At 35.5% G+C, this 13,491-nt stretch overlaps 1 protein-coding gene across 14 annotated transcripts in view; it reads left to right on the forward strand.

Annotated features, from left to right (window-relative positions):
• Positions 1-13,491, forward strand: part of CADPS2 (calcium dependent secretion activator 2) — a 567,394-nt gene that overhangs the window by 365,453 nt on the left and 188,450 nt on the right. The gene's annotated exons all lie outside the window — the stretch shown is intronic.

Genomic DNA, 13,491 nt, shown 5'->3' on the forward strand with positions numbered 1-13,491 from the left:
CACTCTTGGAATTCTTAACACAAAACATTCTGTAAAAATCTCATTGATTCCAATGGCACACATTAAACAAGCTTAACTGGACTAGATCAGAATGACATGGTAAAATGCCAAGGAAGGAAAATGATCATTTGCTGTCTTCCAGCGAGTACGTACAGCCATCCATCAATTGCTGGATAAAATTACTTTATTGATGTCCCATGATAGCCTGGTAACTCCATGAAAAGTGTGAAAACTCAGTGAAAAGTAGTTTTATCTACATGGCAAACAATCAGCCTATTTTTTTTTTTTCCTAGCTAAAAGGTAATCTCTTCTTACGTGATTAGAACTAATAGTCGGTCAACTTTAATAAAAGATACGTACACATGCACACACAGATTTAATTTTTTTATATAGAGCCCTAGCATTTGCTTTGAAAAAGGTTACCTGTTTGGGGTTGTGAGTGATCTATTTGTCAAAAACCTTAAGGCATCTTCTACAGTTTCCACATTTAGTTTCTTACATTGGTGCATGAATTTAAATGCATTTCCTAAGCAATTTTAGTATATATTTCTGGACGCTTATTTATATCTTGTGGATATATTTCACTCATATCTAATTCAACAAGGTTGTGTTAGTGACTTGTCTTTATCAAGTTTTTCTAAAGCATTCAGCTGACTTTTCATGGAAACAGCAGCTTCTTTTTCAGTTATTTTATGCATTTATGTAAAATCTCATTTAACTACATAATTTCAGTAGCTAATGTTTTTAGCATAAACTAGTTTGGGAACAAACCCAGCTAACTTAGTAAGCATAGATCTTAACTGGTGGAAATAGGTATGAAAGAACATGGGAATGTAACCCAATAACCACAGATGTTTAGTATGTTATTTGCATTAGTCACTGGTTTTTTTATTATTATTATTATTTGATTGTTTTAACTGATTTTTTGAATATGAAAGTTAGACTTTTGCAGATTAGTCTTAAGAGGTCAAATGATCACCTCATGCTTTTTGCCAGGTAAGGTTCCAAGTAATCCTTTGCCCCTTATCTTATTTTCTAGCATATGATCATAAGACTCAGAAGTTATAAGGCAAATATATATACTTTGATTATTACTCATAAGAGAGTTTAGAAATGAAGGAAGGAATTGTAATACTTTGAGACTATTAATTGGTGTGTTTTGGGGGGAAGATTAACCATGTCTTTGGGGAGCTAAAAGTGTTTTCTCAATAACAAAAATATGCTTTACATTTTAAAAGGGTTATCGAAGTTAATTCAAAGTAGGCAAACCCATATGTTTCATAATTTAAATTTAAGAAAGTACCACCAAATTATAATGAATTTGAATTTATTCTACCTGAGGTTTCTTCTTAAAATTTGAAGTCATGTTTAAGCATTATATATTTACTTTCCACACATATATGTGCATATATCCACATGCATTCATGCAGAGAATTCCATGCCCAAATGCACTGAGAATCTATGTCAGTATTCTGACAAGTTTTAAACACAAGTGAATCTTCCAGTCAATTCCAAATGTAACAGGAAGGCAAATTGAAGGTACACACTTCAAAATCAAGATGGGTATGTATGGAGATTCAATGAGAATGACCCATTGGGAGGAACTGGGTAGTTTTTATTAGTATTTTTAAAGGCAGCTCTGATTCTATCCACACATAGTTTGTAGGTCCATACCTGCAGGCTGCATTATTGAAAGGTGAAGGAATCATTTTCATAGGGAGGAGGGTATACCCCTGCTGTGTCTGCCGCTGCCATCGGCAGAATGGTGCTCTGTTGATAATGTGAATCTCATCACCACTTGTGAGTGTGTATTATGAGTGATATCGCTGGAAATCCAACCATCAGCTCAAGAATTTGTACTCATAAAAATTGATTGAGAGTAAGGTTTGGCCAGCTGCAAAGTCATTGTTCAAAGTGAACACTCGAGGAGCCACTGAGGTGAAAAGACTTTTCAAAGACTCTCATGTAAACATTTAAATTGGAGTCAAAAGGTGGGAAAATAAATTATTTGTTAATATTGAGTGTTTTTTTGGCTTCTAAGTAAGATCATTTTGGTATCTGTTTATATTCTGATGCCAATGTAGTTATAGTAATAAATAGATTTTAATGCTTTCTAAGAGGCTTCTTTTTTTAATGAAGGTAAATTTTGGTTCAAGCCAAATTGAAAGAACAGTGATTTTGAAGAATATGCTTGAAATACTACCAGAATTAAACTTGTATATGTTTGTTACTTACTTTTCTTGTGCTTGTTCAGTGTTTTTGTATTAGATTTGGATGATATAATTGGTGTAAAGTACTTAAGATACTTTAATATATTGTAGTTCATTATAATAAAATAATTTGATACCTTTAACACTCTGAATTTGAGATTTGGGAAAACCAAGTATTAATTCATTTTATATTCTAATGCCTATTCAAAAATGTATGTCCCAGGTATTCTATATTCTGTAGTAAAAAAAAAATTCTGAAGCACTCCCCAATTAACATAATTATTGCTATATTAAATCTAATTAAGCAATTTCTTTGTGGCAAGCATTTATGTAAAACATTTGTAATACTTTATCTTATCAGAATAAGCCTATGAGGGTAGGTATTATTATTATACCCATTGTACAGATAAGAAAATAATACAAAGAGGGGTTTTGGAACTTACTTAGGATTGGGCAGTTTAGTAAGTGGTAGAGTCAAGCAAATCCAGTTCTGTCAAACTTCTATTTTCTCTGCCATACTGCTATGATTACATTGATGCTCATAACTACAGTTGATCTGAAGACAAACAGATACATGATGAATCACTATGGATCATTCATTTCAAGAAGTACAAAACAGTGTTACTCTATTAGAAAAATGGCCAGGGAGTGATGACATAATGAGTCCTGTGCTCATGAAGGCCACTGACTGTGTGACATCATTGGAAACTGAGTAGACGTCTGTATTGTTTTGGCCTTGTATCAAAGTGTTCACTGCTTGTTGTTGATGTGTCAGAATCATGACTTGAAGTTGCTGCAAACAACAGCAGGCTATCAAGACATAATGTTAATTACATATCAGCTGAGTTGGCATGGGATGTAAACAGTCAGCCATGCCACAGAGTGATCCATACCTGCTGCAGATGTATGAGAGGCACTCTGTTAGTGAGATGTCATCAATATCTGCTTTCAACATAAAGAAGTGGCTGCCCATCCTATTGATTTCTGAAATATTCAGCACACATGGGGACCCACTACAGCTGACTCCTCTCACTCACTTGAGAATGAAACTACCACCTGAAGAACGTGAAATTCAGTTATATGCTCCAGGTTTAGTCTGGGACACTAGCTGATGTTTGCTTATGGCAGTAAGATAAAGTGAAATGAACAGACAGATTGTTGCCAAATCAAGAAAATCATGGCATAATGACTTTCTAGCTTTATGCTTTAAATTGGATTAAAATTTACAAACCCAGGACATGCTCAGCGTAGGATAAAAATCAAACCATGCAGTTTTTATGGTAGAAAATCAAAGGCCTCTTCGACACTCCTGCTGGCACTACCACCTTAGTCTACTATCCTTTGCAAAAGTATTCAAGTAGCCGTTGCTAGTAGTGTGGCCTTCCAAACTTGTTTGGAAGGAGTTAGGCACCTTTAATTCATCACTGTGTGAAACACACATCCACTCATTCCTAATGGAATCATTTCATGTATTTTTATTCTATGAGTTGCTTTGTTTCCCCTTTAAAATATATCCATGAGAAGTTGCCATATCAACATATAAGAATCTATTTAATGCCAGGTGCCATGAACCCCAGCATGTTAGGAGGCTGAAGCAGGAGAATCACTTGAGGCCAGGAGTTCAAGACTGCAGTAGGCCATGATTGCACCGCTGCACTCTAGCTTGGGTAACAGAGCAAAACCCTGTCTAAAAAAAAAAAAAAAACCCACAAACAAACAACAACAAAAAAAAACCTTTTAAGTGAATAAATAACTGGATTCTATATTATAAATTTACATACTTTTAACAGTCCTCCTTGTTTGAACATTTAAGTTTTTTAAATCAAACAATGCTACTTTGAATGTTGTTTTTGTTGTGGAGGAGAAAAAAGTAATGCCACTATCAATATATGTGTAATTCTTGTATATTAATCTTCATATATATGTGGGAGTATTCTTATAGAAATGAAATAATTGCTGGCTAAAAATCCACAAACGTTTACATTTTGTGAGCTTAATTTTTTTTTGAAAATTGTTCTACAAGATTCCATTTCAAATTGCTCTGAGTGTGTACATGTGTATTTCTGTGTATTTGTATGCATTCATATGCATATATATGTCTTTATATCTACAGGTATGTGTATAAAATCTCCTACACAAGTAGTGTGTCTGAATCTGTGCATAGTGGAGAATCTGTAAATATTTGTTAAGTAAATGAATATTCCTCCTTTAATTTAGGTTCCTTCCCAAACCTCTGTAAGGAATATGAAATTGACTTCTATTTGAACATACTTAAATAAAAACCTAGGTGTCATGTTTGATCCCTCTTTTTTCCTTATCCTCATGGCAGAAAAGATTGCTATTCCATAGCAAAAACACCATTCCATTTACATCCCATCATCTCCATCTTCTCCACTATCATAGTAGTTGAAACCACCATCATCTTCACATGGATTCCTACAATGGCATCCTAGCTGTTCTCTCTGCTTCCACTTCCATCCTTCTTAACAATCTGTTCTTCACATTGTGGGATGATCTATTTGAAGCATAACTCACATTATGACAATTTGCTGCTTAAATCCTTCCAGGGACTCCCTTTGCACTTAGAATAGCTCATAACCATGTCTTAGAGGAGGTCCTAAATATTCTGGCCTCAAGCTTCCTCTTTGAATAGTTACTTCATGTCACTGAGCTACATCTTGACTTCTAAAACTCTTTCCTCAGATTAATTACAATGCCAAGAGTAGGAGTTTAGCACCTTCAAGTCACCAGATAGCCCCATCAAAGGCACCTCAAATAAATATATAAACTGGGGTTATTTTTAAGTGTCATTGTTGTGTAAATACACCTTTGGATTAAGTCCCTTACTTTTCTTCCACCTAGATTGTTAGGCCACCCTTAACCCCCTCTGTAGAACTTCTGAACATCCTACAGCTTTTATTTTCCTCATGTCTGGCTCATTCCTTCATGTCCATTTAGATATCAGTTCAAATGTTGCCTTTTCAAATGTGCCTTTTCCACCCAGGCAACCTGAAGTACCCCTCAGCTCATTCCCTGTCGCATTATTCTGTTTGATATTGTTAGGGGCATTTATCTCCAATTAATTTTTTTTTACATTCATATGTTTATCGTTATTTTTGTTATTATCTCTTTACCCCTTCTAGAATGTATGTTCCATGAAAAGAAGGACTTTATCTTTCTTTTAGTCTACTTTATCTGTGGAACATTAAATACTGCCTGGTACATGAGTAGAAACTAAGTATTTGTTAAGTAAATAAATATATGCAAATCTTTCTCAACATTGTTCCGAAAAGAATGACTTTCTTTTCTCTAATTTGTACACCAAATGCTAAATCTTTTTACACCATTTGGACAAGACATTTAACAATAAATATTCCTGTCCAGTCTTTCTGGATCTTGAAGATTTATTCATTTTTCATGATTAAATTCAGCTCTGGTTTAGTTTGGTTTTTTAAATAACTCCAGCAGCACCTTTGGCCTCTGCCAAGAACATTTCCAGCTAAGGATTTTTAAAGCCTTAATCTTCACTGAAATTAGATGGTGGCAGTTGCTAAGCTGCCAGCTGTTAACATGATCCCTGCAGTAGGAATACAACATACAAACCGAAATGCTGTGGTCTCTAGAATCCCATAGTTAGCACTTACATGTGTGGACACAGACAGGTGTTGCACAGGTTGGCAATTGAGAACAAAATGGGAGGTTTCGTATACCAGATACAGATACATTGTGGTACTACAGCAACTTAGGTGTCCTATCAAAAGCAGTGATGCTAAAACCTGATTTCATGCTGTCCCCAGATTAAAGTCTGTTCATATCTCCCAATTCTCAACAAATCCATTCTTTACAGAGTTATTAAGAGTGGATTGGGTAAAAGATATTGAATGTTTGTCATTGCTGTGCTTCCACTGAAGGGATTTTCAATTTCAATATAGTAAATTATATAAGCTTTGTTCAGAAATACACAAGTAAGCTCATAAATGAAAACAAATACCAGATCAGAATAGGTCAAATCACCTGTTTCTATCTAATTCCCTAGCATGTGGTGATGAGGCAGAGTAGAGGCTGCAAGACTGCCTCTAACTGGGAGCACAGGGAACAGGGTGACCCCTGCTAGTCTTTCAGCAGCATATTTTAACTATTAGCATGAACTGATACAGGTCTGAGTACAACTTCTCCAGATTACCTGTGAACTGGTAACTGGCTAGTAAATCAGCAGCTACAGGTGTTAATACTATTCAGGGACACCTGAATTTACCCTGTGGGTTTGTTCTATTTCTGGCCTTGGGAATGTGATTTATCATGACCTTGCAAAGGGGATGGATAAAAGTAAGATCTCTTGGGGTACTAAAGGAACTAAAAGAAGGATGAAATATGGCAACATTTTGTGGAAATAGAACCAGGAATCAGCGAGCCCAAAAGATAGCATTAATAGGTTGTAGCTTCTGGAGTCGATGTATTCGAAAAGCCAGATTGCACCTTTTTCAGTTGTCTCATGGGTCACATTTCCTAACTGTCAGTGACAGATTTGTTAGTTGTTGGTATTTTATTACTCTTCCATCTGTACTCTTTGTTATCTCTCTAGGCCCAATTATCTGTGACAGAGTCTAGGTCTGTTGGGTAATGTTTTAGATATTAAACAAAATATTAAAGAAGTTAAAAGCTAAAGGCAAATGTTTCAATACTTTGCTATTTAAGTGACCATGCCTCTAGAAATGGAGTGATTCCTCTAAACCTGAAGTTTCTGACTTGTTGATTTTTGTTGTTGTATCTTAAAGACTTATTAAATTGGTACTTACAACTTTATATCTTCAGCATGTTAGAAAATAATTGTCTCATTTAAAGCTAGCTAGAGATACAATACTTAGAGCATAAAACGGCAACTTCAAGTTGTACTTCAGGTTATGTGAAGAAAAATGCACATTAATGTGAGCATTTCACCTCACATGGTTTTTGACAACTAATTTATAAGGCTAGATCATAAATAGCAAGTAAATTTTTAATGTTTTTGGTGGGTTACACACATCAAGTCTGTACTCTTTAACACATGACAATATGAACATGTTGATTATGTAAAGAGCTTTTGAAAGTAATCAACATTTGGTTTTTAAGAAAGCAATAATTTTTAAAAGACATTATAATGTATATTTAAGATAATGTCCATTAGAAATAGACAAATGTAGCATCTAAAACTACATTTAGATGTATTATCACTTTTCCTCACTTTCGCAGTTTCTTATAAATTTACATATTCTTCCATGAAGCATCTTCATCAACACAGCCACTATGTTCTTTGTTTGCTGATAAAAATGTGAAAACAGACTGGGCATGGTGACGACACCTATAATCCCAGCTACTCCAGAAACTGAGATTGCTTGAGGCCAGGAGTTTGAGACCAACCTGGACAATGTAGTGAGACACTGTCTCTCTATATTTTTAAAATTAACTGGGCATGGTGGCATGCACCTGTAGTCCCAGTTACTTGGGAGGCTGAGGTGGGAGGATCACTTGAGACCAGGAATTTGAGGTTACAGTGAGCTATCAGTGCACCACTGCACTCCAGCCTAGGTGACAGAGTGAGATCCTGTCTCTCAAAAAGAAAAAGAAAAGAAACATCCCGTGAGAGTGGGAAGAAAGGTAAGGGTGGGGAGAGCCAAGCGAGGCCAGGAGACAAAAGTCAGAAACATGGAGCGTCAGCAGCCCTCAGCTCATTCACAGTGTGGAAGCATGTGGTTTGAAGAGAGTTCAATCCCCAAGTCAGTCAGGTGCTCACTGTGTTATAGTAACACCTGCATCCGGTACCCAAAATGAAACAATTCTTCTAAGAGTCAAAAAGAATAAAGTGAGAGGAGGACGGTGGCTCCCTGACAACCGAATTAGATTCACTGGGAGACCACTGTGTAACAGGCATGCACTTTGCTAGGCGCTCCCACGTCAGTTCTCTCCAATTCTCTCAAAACCCTGTGAGGTCTATTATTGTTTTCTTATATTACAGAAAAATGAGATATATAAAACTTAAAATGATTTTTCTAAAGCCTTGTCAAAAGTAAGTATGAAAGAATAAGGATAAGTAAGTAATTGAGGGGTAAAATGAAAGTGGAATTTGCATTTGACATGGCAGATTCATCTGTTAAACCTGGTTTATCTTCCCTTCACTTCCAATTGAAATGCCTTAATATGATTGTCTTCAGAGTGGCCTTTCTGACCGCACTATTGAAAATAGAATGCTTTTAATGTCTCTTTCCTCTGCTTTGTTTTCCTGCAAAACAATTCACCACCTAAAATTGTTTTCAGTAGCTCCTTAATTGTAATTCACTTATCTTCTCCATTCTCACTCTGTGAGATGGCTTTCTCCCCCCAATTCTGAGGCACTGTTGTTTACCCAAAGCCTGAAAGAATTCACTGTAGATGCATGATAAATATTTGGTGGATGAATAAGTGCACGGATGAATAAATGCACGGATGAATGAATGAGAGGGAGGAAAAAAGTACCCATAAGAACACAAGGGGAGATACAGAGGTTATAAATACACAAGAAACTAAATTCAGTAACTTACTATTTTGTTTAGTATGACTAATCCACAGATCTCAAAAGACATCAAGGAAGGAGTATATCTCTGTAAAAGACAACATAGGAAAGAACAATCATATTAGTCTTTAACCGTTTTGCCAATATGTCCCTTAAAATAATTTTATACAACTCTAGATCCTCCTGAGTCTTTCATCATGAATTTGAATAGTTGCAGTGGGTATCAGTTTCTAAAATAAAACCACTAAATCATTCAGCAACATGTTCAATAGAATCTAAATACTTTTGTGATTTTATATCTACTTGCAATCATTGAAAATTTTATTGGCCGTGCACAGTGGCTCATGCCTGTAATCCCAGCATTTGGGGAGGCCAAGATGGGCAGATCACGAGGTCAGGAGTTCAAGACCAGCCTGGCCAGCCTGGTGAAACCCTGTCTCTACCAAAAATACAAAAATTAGCCAGCCAGGCATGGTGGCACATGCCTGTAATCCCAGCTACTCGTGAGACTGAGGCAGGAGAATCGCTTGAACCCAGGAGGTGGAAGTTGCAGTAAGCCGAGATCATGCCACTGCACTCCAGCCTGGGCGACAGAGTGAGATGCCGTCTCAAAAAAAAAAAGAAAGAAATTTAGTTTTTTTCTCCTCGAAGTCTTATTTCTATTGTGCTTTCCCAGCAGAATATTATTCTTATGAAATAAGTGTTGTGGCTCAAAATCTTGATCACTCTATCATGCTTCTCTACAATTAAAAAAATCTATAAAATTGGACTTAAAAAAAGTTTCTGTAACCAAAAAGCCTCCCAAAAATAGAAAAAATATACAATTCACATTGCTGAATATATTTAAAGGAGAATTCTTGACATTTGAGAGATAAATGAGTATGACTTCAGAAATGTGAAACTTAAGATGTAGAAGAATTAGAATAGTAATAAAAAAATATGTAGTTTATTTTACTCTTGTAAAATATTTTGGGAGCTCAATTAAACATGAAAAATGATTCCTGAAATAGGTTATAGAAATATAATTAAGTAGTTATTACAAAATGTGAATCCTAAACTCTAGACTTTGTCAAAATAATGAATGGAACAATAAAACAGGTTCTATTCCTCATGTTATATAGAGCCAGTGAAAAAATTATTTTTTCAATAAATAGAGAAAATACGGGTTATGTCTTTAAAACTTTTAAAGAAACTATTATAATATAAAAATTAAATGCTAAGAAAACTTTAATTACCAAATAATAGAAGATAAAGAGGACAAAAAAGCAAGACAAAATATGTTAGTTCTTATTATAAATAAGTTAAATGGACCTGTTAACAGTCAGATTCTCAGAATGAAATAATAATCTAAAGGGATGACAATATTAATTTCAGAATGAAATTTAAGAGAAAAATTATTAAACACCTCCAAAGATTACAATTTTATGTTAAGGATATTAACAATTACTATAAAACAAATGATGGTGATTTATTGAACACATACCTGAGAAAAGAGAAATAATAAAGGTGTAATGCCTTGAATTATTTGCTATCACCTTTAGTGATTTTTGATGATGGATTCAGTGCTATCTGAAACAATAACTTCGCCAGAAATTAAGAGGCAATTGTCTTGCTATTCAGTAATACAGTTGTTTTTAAGTTTCAGAATGAGAATGTGTAAAATAATATGCTATATTGAAAAGAATCTCCATTGAACTACAGAGAGTTGTGTTGTAGACTCAAGGTGACTTTTTTTTTTTTTTTTTTTTTTTTTTTTTTGGCCGAGTTTTACTCTGTCAACCAGGCTGGGGTGCGGTGGTGGTGCGATCTCAGCTCACTACAACCTCCACCCACCAGGTTCAAGCAATTCTCCTGCCTCAGCCTCCCGAGTAGCTGGGACTACAGGTGTGTACCACCACGCCCAGCTAATTTTTTGTATTTTTAGTAGAGATGGTGTTTCACTACCGTCTCTATGATAGATTTTCTATGGTGTTAGCCAGGATGGTCTCGATCTCCTGATCTTATGATCCGCCTGCCTCAGCCTCCCAAAGCACTGGGATTACAGGCGTGAATCACCACGCCCAGCCAAGGTGACCCTTTTTATCTGGGTGACCTTGGAAAGTTACTTCCCTCATCGATGAAAGCTGAAGTTTAGACCACAGTCTCAAGAGCCCAGATCTTGTCTCTCAATGCTAGCGTGAGAGAATTACTCGGAGTATAGTATTTCATTTTCTTTACAATGAAGCTTGGTTCTTTATTTAACTACTTATGATTTAGTGAGTTTTGAATCCTCTAAACATCATAGTTTTAAATTTCCAAATGTAATATCTTCAAATCCTTGCTACATACTCAAAATCTATAATTCTGTCACATGTAATAATGATTTTTTTGTTTTTGAGACAGAGTTCACTCTGTCACCCAGACTGAAGTTCAGTGGTGCCATCATGACTCACTGCCACCTTGAATCCCTGGACTTAAGTGATCCTCCCACCTTATCCTCCCAAGTAGCTGGGACTACAGGCATACGCCATCATGCCTAGCTGATTTTTAAAGTTTTTTTTTTTAGAGATGGGGGTCTCGTTTTGTTGCCTAGGCTAGTCTTGAACTCCTGGCCTCAAGTGTTCATCTTACCTCGGCCTCCCAAAGTGCTGGGATTCCAGGTACAAGCCACTGTGCCTGGCCTAGATTTAGAATTAAATTATATATTTTATTATGTTCTATTACAATTCCAAACACACCACTTTTTCCTGACTTGTTTTCAGTTCACAATACCTTTCAATATTTTTGCTTTAGCTTTTTCTCCAAGTACTAATACATAAAATATAAAAATATCTCACCACTTACATAAGCCAGATATTTTTGTGAAGGTAAGAATGTCTTTGTAATGTGAATAATAACTCCCTAATTAGTTCTTTCCTAAGTTATTGTTTTTGATTCTGTGTTAATTTTGTTTTTTTCCCCAAATTTCCTTAGTATTTTGATGTCTTTCTTGTAACTATGGTCACATCATAGCTATCTACGTATCCTGAAAGGGTAAGCCTGGTTTCTCCATGGCTCTGACATCTGTGTCCATAACATAACGGGGTGCTCAAGACCTACTTGCATGAGGGAATGTTTACTGCTTCTTGAGTGTTTTCAGTGGAGTGTATGACATTTAAAAATCAAATGTCTTTTGTTATAGTAAGTGGAAGAGGATACGTTTAAGAGTACAAGTTGAGTTATGTGTGCTGTTAAACTGTTAGTATTTGTTTTTTATTTTTTTAACAAGATAAATACGTGGTTTATACTTTCAAAGTAGTACATTTTCAAATATGGTAGAATATTTACTGAATTGAAATAAATTAAATTTCATGCCAAAATACAGAAGCAGGGACTCTGTGCCACACACTGTGTGGAAGCCATTTTATACGTATTATGAAGAAACTGAGTCAAAAACAAAGAAATGACAAACAAGGTTAGAATGGTAAAGCGAACAAATTTGTAAAAAAATTGGAAAAAAGAGTAGGGGTTTATTAGATTGAGAAATAGGTAGAAATGGAATTTTAAACCTAAAGATGATATTCTTCTGCTTGGCAGTTCAGGTGAGGAACTGAATTAAAGTGGGTGAGTCTTGCTGGATGGTCCATCTGGAGTACTTTACGCAGCAGTAGCTGTAGATTGCAGCTAGTCATTGATGGAGATGTTTGTGAGCCATGCAGGGAAGGCAGACCTTCCCATGCCCTTCGTCTCTCTCCCAGCAGGTTCCAGATTGTTCATGTGGTGATGTGTCAGGAGGCTTTTTATAGTCAGGTTTTTAAGATTCTTCCAAATAAGAGAAGGAGATGAGACACTGTGAATTAGCTGCTCAATATATTTCCTATTATTTCAATAGTTGACTATAAAAGTATTACTTTGTTAAGGTCCCCTGGTGTTGAATAATTATAATTTAAATATGCATAAGACACATTTTACACAGTGTGTTTAGTTGCATACACTAACCCCATCATCATAGTTTCTTCTTTTCTTTTCTGAAATGTAGTGAAAAGGACTTACACAGTTTTTCTCATACATATAAAAGTTAGACTTACTATTCGGAAAGTTCATAAAACAAAATTAAAATTAAAGGATTGGTCAAAAGATTTAAATTGGTAGTTTTGGCTAGGCTTAAAGGTAATAGTAAGAATTCCTTTTCGGCCAATACCTAGAAATGCTGAATAAAATATAGTGCCCATCTTTTTAAATACGTAGGTCAACTGCAAGAAAAAAAGAAAAACTTTAGAGACCAAAAACAACTAGAATGGTTATGATTGTGAGTTGACATTGTGGCTACAATAGTGCTGGAATTTGAAATTAGTGGATGTTGATGTTGTTAGGCAGGCACTTGGGATTTTATTGCTCATGCAGAGAAAGAAGACGTACCATGAAGTATTCTTAAAGTGGGTATTTGGAACAGAAATCTTATAAAGAACTTAAAAGAACCAGATCTCAGTGAAATGATGGACTAGGAAAAAAAATCTGCCCTTGGGCAATTAATCTTGTGTTTGGGCTTAAGCTCTGAATGTGCAGAAAAATTAACCCTCAGAATTTTTAAGTATTAGCTTGTACTCAAAGAATGTTGAAGTCCCAGTTTATTTTATTAAATATAAGAGAAATACCTAAGTTAGGAAATTAACATGAAAAGCACTCCTGAATTGGTGATGACCATGGAGCAGCTGGCATTTTTAAAAGTTGCTTTTTCAGTCGGGAGCAAGATGGCCAAATAGGAACGGCTCCAGCCTCCAGCTCCCAGTGCGAGCG

The sequence above is a fragment of the Macaca thibetana genome, chromosome 3, assembly GCF_024542745.1.
Source record: "Macaca thibetana thibetana isolate TM-01 chromosome 3, ASM2454274v1, whole genome shotgun sequence".
In the NCBI taxonomy this organism is placed as follows: domain Eukaryota; kingdom Metazoa; phylum Chordata; class Mammalia; order Primates; family Cercopithecidae; genus Macaca; species Macaca thibetana.